Source organism: Pristiophorus japonicus, chromosome 23 (genome assembly GCF_044704955.1).
Source record: "Pristiophorus japonicus isolate sPriJap1 chromosome 23, sPriJap1.hap1, whole genome shotgun sequence".
Taxonomy (NCBI): domain Eukaryota; kingdom Metazoa; phylum Chordata; class Chondrichthyes; family Pristiophoridae; genus Pristiophorus; species Pristiophorus japonicus.
In genome coordinates, this window is record NC_091999.1 from 59037511 (window position 1) to 59044663 (window position 7153).

General features: G+C 45.9%; 1 pseudogene; it reads left to right on the top strand.

Annotated features, from left to right (window-relative positions):
* Window positions 1-3578: 3578 nt before the first annotated feature.
* Window positions 3579-3817, top strand: LOC139235749 (U2 spliceosomal RNA; annotated as a pseudogene).
* The last annotated feature ends 3336 nt before the right edge of the window (window positions 3818-7153 follow it).

Genomic DNA, 7153 nt, shown 5'->3' on the forward strand with positions numbered 1-7153 from the left:
TGTTAATTACTCATCATCATAGGCTGTTCCTCGGAATCAAGGAAGACTTGCTTCCACTCCTGTAGTAAGTTCTCTGGTGGCTCAACAGTCGAATATGAGAGCCTCTGACTTGTCACAGATGGGGCAGATAGTCGTTGAGGGAACGGGTAGGTGGGACTGGTTTGTGCACGCTCTTTCTGCTGCCTGCACTTGATATCTGCATGCTCTCGGCGTTGAGACTCGAGGTGTTCAGAGAATTACTATCTCCTAAGCCTCATCATCATCATCATAGACAATCCCTCGAAATTGAGGAAGAAATGCTTCCACTCTAAAAGTGAGTTCTCAGGTGATTGTACAGTGCAATATGGGGATTATAGTCACTGTCACTGGTGGGACAGACAGTCGTTGATGGAAAGTCTGGGTGAGGAGTCTGCTTTGTCAGATGCTCCTTCCGCTACCTGCACTTGTTTTCTGCATGCTCTCGGCGATGAGCCTCGAGGTGTTCAGTGCCCTCCTGGATGCTCTTCCTTCGCTTATGGTGGACTTTGGCCCGGGATTCCAAGGTGCCTAATATCCGACTGACTATCCCAACCACTAACCCCAATTCTAACAAATAACCACAACCACTAAACCCTAAACCTGCGCCCAAACCCAGTCCCGAATCAAAGGTTGTTCACAGGGATCAGTGGAGGAGCTAAAGACCCGATAATGGAAGTATTTAAACAATTATCTTGATGCAAGAAATTCTGCAAGCTATATTAGTAACAAGAAATTATATCAACAAAACTATTAAATCAGGAAACACAGTTAAAAAGATCACACATTTCAAAGACGATTACATATAGTAACCACATTCAAAAAGCGTTAAACAATGTACAAAATAATAGATTTCCAGTCTTAAGCAACATAGTTCTTTCAATGGTTGCTTGAAAGGAATGCCATATGAGTGCAATGTGAAACACTCCGGTTCAGTTTATGACAACCACAAGCCATATACTCAAAGAGAACTTTCTTGGGATTTGATATCATAAAAGATCAACTGGGGGAGAAGTGAAATAATCTACAGTAAGAAAAGGCTTCAAAATGGAACAGTCGGTAACAGAACATTAATTAGTTATTATTGTGGAGAAATCAAACATTCGACACACTGTGTTTGAACCAAGCTGATTTATTCAATATGTATAGAAACATAGAAACATAGAATATAGGTGCAGGAGTAGGCCATTCGGACCTTCGAGCCTGCACCGCCATTCAATGAGTACATGGCTGAACATGCAACTTCAGTTCCCAATTCCTGCTTTCTCACCATACCCCTTGACCCCCCTAGTAGTAAGGACTACATCTAACCCCTCTTTGAAGATATTTAGTGAATTGGCCTCAACAAATTTCTATGGTAGAGAATTCCACAGGTTCACCACGCTCTGGGTGAAGACGTTTCTCCTCATCTCGGTCCTAAAGGCTTACCCTTATCCTAAGACTGTGACCCCTGGTTCTGTACTTCCCCAACATTAATAAGAACATGAGAACAGAAGAACATAAGAATTAGGAACAGGAGTGGGCCATCTAGCCCCTCGAGGCTGTTCCGCCACCCAACAAAATCACGGCTGATCTGGCCGTGGACTCAGCTCCACTTACGTGCCCCCTCCCCATAACCCTTAATTCCCTGACTGGCTAAAAACCTATCTATCTGTGATTTGAATATATTCAATGAGCTAGCCTCAACTGCTTCCTTGGACAGAGAATTTCACAGATTCACAACCCTCTGGGAGAACAAATTCCTTCTCAACTCGGTTTTAAATTGGCTCCCCCGTATTTTGAGGCTGTGCCCCCTAGTTCTCGTGTCCCCGACCAGTGGAAACAACCTCTCTGCCTCTATCCTGTCTATCCCCTTCATTAATTTAAATGTTTTTATAAGATCACCCCTCATCCTTCTGAACTCCAACGAGTAAAGACCCAGTCTACTCAATCTAGCATCATAAGGTAACCCCTTCTTCTCCGGAATCAGCCTAGTGAATCGTGTCTGTACCCCTTCCAAAGCTAATATATCCTTCCTTAAGAAAGGTGACCAAAACTGCACGCAGTCCTCTAGGTGCGGCCTCACCAATACCCTGCACAGTTGCAGCAGGACCTCCCTGCTTTTGTACTCCATCCCTCTCGCAATGAAGCCCAACATTCCATTCGCCTTCCTGATTACCTGCTGTAGCTGCAAACTAACTTTTTGTGATTCATGCACGAGGACACCCAGGTCCCTCTGCACTGCAGCATGATGTAATTTCTCCCCTTTCAAATAATATTCCCTTTTACTGTTATTTTGTCCCAAGTTGGATGAACTCACATTTTCCGACATTGTATTCCATCTGCCAAACCTTAGCCCATTCGCTTATCCTATCTAAATCTCTTTGTAGCCTCTCTGTGTCCTCACACAACCCGCTTTCCCACTAACCTTTGTGTCATCTGTAAATTGTGTTACACTTCACTCTGTCCTTTCTTCCAGGTCATCGATGTATATTGTAAACAGTTGTGGTCCCAGCACTGATCCCTATGGCATACCACTAACCACCGATTTCCAACCCGAAAAGGACCCATTTATCCCGACTCTCTGCTTTCAGTTAGCCAGCCAATTCTCGATCCACGCTAATACATTTCCTCTGACTCCGCATACATTTATCTTCTGCATTAACCTTTTGTGTGGCACCTTATCGAATGCCTCTTGGAAATCTACATACACCACATCCATCGGTATACCTCTATCCATCATGCTCTTTATATCCTCAAAGACTTCCAATAAATTAGTTACACATCATTTCCCCTTCATGAATCCATCTTGCGTCTGCTTGATTGCACTATTCCTATCTAAATGTCCCGCTATTTCTTCCTTAATGATAGCTTCAAACATTTTCCCCACTGCAGGTGTTAAACTAACCGGCGAATAGTTACCTGCTTTTTGTCTGCCCCCTTTTTTAAACAGAGGCGTTACATTAGCTGCGTTCCAATCCGATGGCACCTCCCCAGAGTCCAGAGAATGTTGGTAGAATTTTACGAAAGCATTTTCTATAACTTCCACCATCTCTTTTAATACCCTGGGATGCATTTCATCAGCACCAGGGGACTTGTCTCCCTTGAGACCCATTAGCCTGTCCAGCACTACTCCCCTATTCAAAGTGATTATCGAAAGGTCCTCCCTTCCCATATTCCCGTGACCAGCAATTTGTGGCATGATTTTTGTGTCTTCCACTGTGAAGACCGAAGCAAAATAACTGTTTAAGGTCTCAGCCATTTCCACATTTCGCATTATTAAATCCCCCTTCTCATCTTCTAAAGGGACCAACATTTACTTTAGTCACTCTTTTCCATTTTATATATCTGTAAAAGCTTTTACGATCTGTTTTTATGTTTTGCACAAGTTTACATTCGTAAACTATCTTTCCCTTCTTTATTGCTTTCTTTGCTGTCGTTTAAAATTTTCCCAATCTTCTACTTTCCCACTAACCTTGGCCACCTTATACGCATTGGTTTTTAATTTGATACTCTCCTTTGTTTCCTTGTTTATCCATGGCTGGTTATCCCATCTCTTACCACCTTTTTCACTGGAATATATTTTTGTTTCTCGGCCTTTTGGCTAAGATCATGCGTAACTGACCTGACAGGGGAGTAGCCACCATGACCTCCGGGTGGTTCTCCCTGGATCAGGAAGGTATATGCTTGCTTTTTTGGAAACAGGAGGTGGGTGGGGTGGCTTGACCCATCCACCTCCACGGAGGTGTGTGGGGGACCTGACCCATCCACCTCCACGGCACGAACCTGGTATTGCAGTACTTCCAGGAACGGTGCAGTGGCTCTAGGCCTTTTGGCTAAGAGCATTGGTGCAGAGTGATCCTTGGCGTGTGCAAGGTGACCTCTGGCGTTTGTGATTTGACAAAGAATTGGAACGATTGGCTACGAATTTCAAAAAAAAATATATATATTTTTGTTGAGCACTATGAAACAGCTCCTTAAAAGTCCTCCACTGTTCCTCAATTGTGCCACCGTTTAGTCTGTGTTCCCAGTCTACTTTAGCCAACTCTGCCCTCGTCCCACTGTAGTCCCCTTTGTTTAAGCATAGTACGCTCGTTTGAGACACTATTTCCTCACCCTCAACCTGTATTACAAATTCAACCATACTGTGATCACTCATTCCTAGAGGATCTTTTACGAGGAGATCGTTTATTATTCCTGTCTCATTGCACAGGACCAGATCTAAGATAGCTTGCCCCCTTGTAGGTTCTGTAGCATACTGTTCTAAGAAACAATCCCGTATGCATTCTATGAATTCCTCCTCAAGGCTACCCCGTGTGATTTGATTTGACCAATCAATATGTAGGTTAAAATCCCCCATGATTACTGCTGTCTTTTTTCACATGCCTCCATTATTCCCTTGATTATTGTCAACCCTACCGTGAAGTTATTATTTGGGGGCCTATAAACTACGCCCATCAGTGACTTTTTCCCCTTACTATCTCTAATCTCCACTCACAATGATTCAACATTTTGTTTATTCGAGCCAATATCGTCTCTCACAACTGCCCTGATATCATCCTTTATTAACAGAACGAACACACCTCCTTTCCCTTCTTGTCTATCTTTCCGAATTGTCAAATACCCCCGTATGTTTAATTCCCAGTCTTGGCCACCCTGTAACCACGTTTCTGTAATGGCCACCAAATCATACCCATTTGTAATGATTTGTGCCGTCAACTCATTTACATTATTTCGAATGCTGCGTGCTTTTTGCTGGAGATTCTTAATACTAGTTTTTAAATCATGATTTTTAGTTTTTACCCCTTCTGCAGCCCCTTTATATTCATACATATTGTCCCTTCTTATCACCTTGTGGTTTACACTTCCACCAGTGCTACTCTGCTTTGTTGCCTCCTGGCTTTTGCATTCTTTCTTGCGGTTCTGTTCATCTGAGCTCTCACCCACTCTAACTAGCTCAGAGACCTCTGCTGGGTTCCCATCCCCCTGCCAAGCTAGTTTAAAGCCCTCCCAACTGTACTGTCAAAACCACCCGCGAAAACATTGGTCCCGTCGCTGTTGAGGTGTATCCTGTCCCGAATTGTACAGGTCCCACCTTCCCCAGAAGAAGTACCAATTGTTCAGGAAACTAAAGCACTCCCTCCTACACCAACGGGAGAGTGGAGAGCACCAGCTCCAACTGTCGCAGGAGAGAGAGTGGAGAGCACCAGCTCCAACTGTCACAGGACGAGAGAGTGGAGAGCACCAGCTCCAACTGTCGCAAGATAGAGAGAGGAGAGCACCAGTTCAAACTATCACAGGACATTAATACAGAACATTAATCTCCAGGGCAGATATAGGGGTTATTAAGATCAGCAGAAACAAACAATAACTGCCAGAATGAATATGGTTCAATACCCAAAGCAATCCCAGTAAATCCAGTTCTATTCACCAAGACAGGATTGCAATGGTGGCGTGTTTACCCAGTATGCACCACGTGCAAGAAAATGCCGAACCCAGACTTCAGGAGTTCAGTGCGCAGGCGCGTGTCCTGGCTGTGTTTGGAGCATTCGCGGCGAATGTGGTGGCGAAGGAGAAATGGGTAACATGCCCTCCACAGAAGCGCTCAATTTGAGCGGGTGGAGGGGAGCAATGGACCAGCGGGTGGCGTGGGAGGCTTCATAAACCAGCGGTGCCCGCCGCCAGCCCGGAATAAAAACCGGAATGTAGGCGGTTGCAGCTTCGGGTCTTTCTTCCGGTCACAGGCCCAGGCTAACATCGGCCATCTTCGTGCAGGAAGCCGGGTTCAGTGCTCCGCCATATTGATTCGGTGAGTCGCACCGCGCATGCGCGGCCATCTTGGTTCAGGAATAAAGTGAGCGATGACAGTGTCTGTTTGCAACCGGGTCCCAGTGGGTAAAGGAGTGTCAATGATATTTTATTCTCACTCTCCACACCTCGAATTTCTCACCATCTCCCCTAAAGGCGATGCTTAGTACCGACCTTGTGGTTTAAGTCCTATACAATTGTAATAGAGAAGGCCCAGAAATATTCACGCCTTGGGTTAGAATCCCCATGTTCAGTCCCAGGGTTAGAATCCCCATCTCATCATTATCATAGGCAGTCCCTCGGAACCGAGGAAAACTTGCTTCCACTCCTGAAGTGAGTTTATTGGCGGCTGTACAGTCGAATACGAGAGCCACAAATTCTGTCATAGGTGGGACAGATAGTCGTTGAGGGAAGTGGTGGGAGGGACTGGTTTGCCGCACGCTCTTTCCGCTGCCTGCGCTTGATTTCTGCATGCTCTCTGCATTGAGACTCGAGGTGCTCAGCGCCCTCCCGGAAGCACTTCCTCCACTTAGGGCGCTCTTTGACCAGGCACTCCTCGGTGTCAGTGGGGATGTCGCACTTAATCAGTGAGGCTTTGTGGGTGTCCTTGTAACGTTTCCGCTGCCCACCTTGGGCTCATTTACCATGAAAGACCTCCGCATAGAGCACTTGCTTTGGGAGTCTCATGTCTGGCATGCAAACTAATTTGCCTGCCCAGCGGAGCTGATCGAGTGTGGTCAGTGTTTCAATGTTGGGGATGTTAGCCTAGATGAACACGCTGATGTTGGTGTGCCTGTCGTCCCAGGGGATTTGTAGGATCTTGCGGAGACATCGTTGGTGATATATCTCCAGCGACTTGAGGTGTCTACTGTACATGGTCCATGTCTTGAGCCATTCAGGATGGTGGGTATTACTACAGCCCTGTAGACCATGAGCTTGGTGGTAGCTTTGAGGGCCTGGTCTTTGAGCACTCTTTTCCTCCGCTGGCTGAAGGCTGCACTGCCGCACTGGAGGTGGTGTTGAATCTCCTCATCAATGTCGGCTTTTGTTGATAAGATGCTCCCACCGTATGGGAAATGGTCCATGTTGTCGAGGGCTGCGCCGTGGATCTTGATTACTGGGTGGCAGTGTTGTACGTCGAGTACTGGCTGGTGGAGGATCTTTGTCTTACGGATATTTAGCGTAAGGACCATGTTTTCGTGTTCCTCAGTAAATACGTCAACTATATCCTGGAGTTCAGTCTCAGAATGTGCGCAGACACAGGCGTTGTCCACGTACTGTAGCTCAACGACAGAGGTTGGGGTTATCTTGGACTTTGTCCCGGAGGCGGCGAAGATTAAACAGCTTCCTG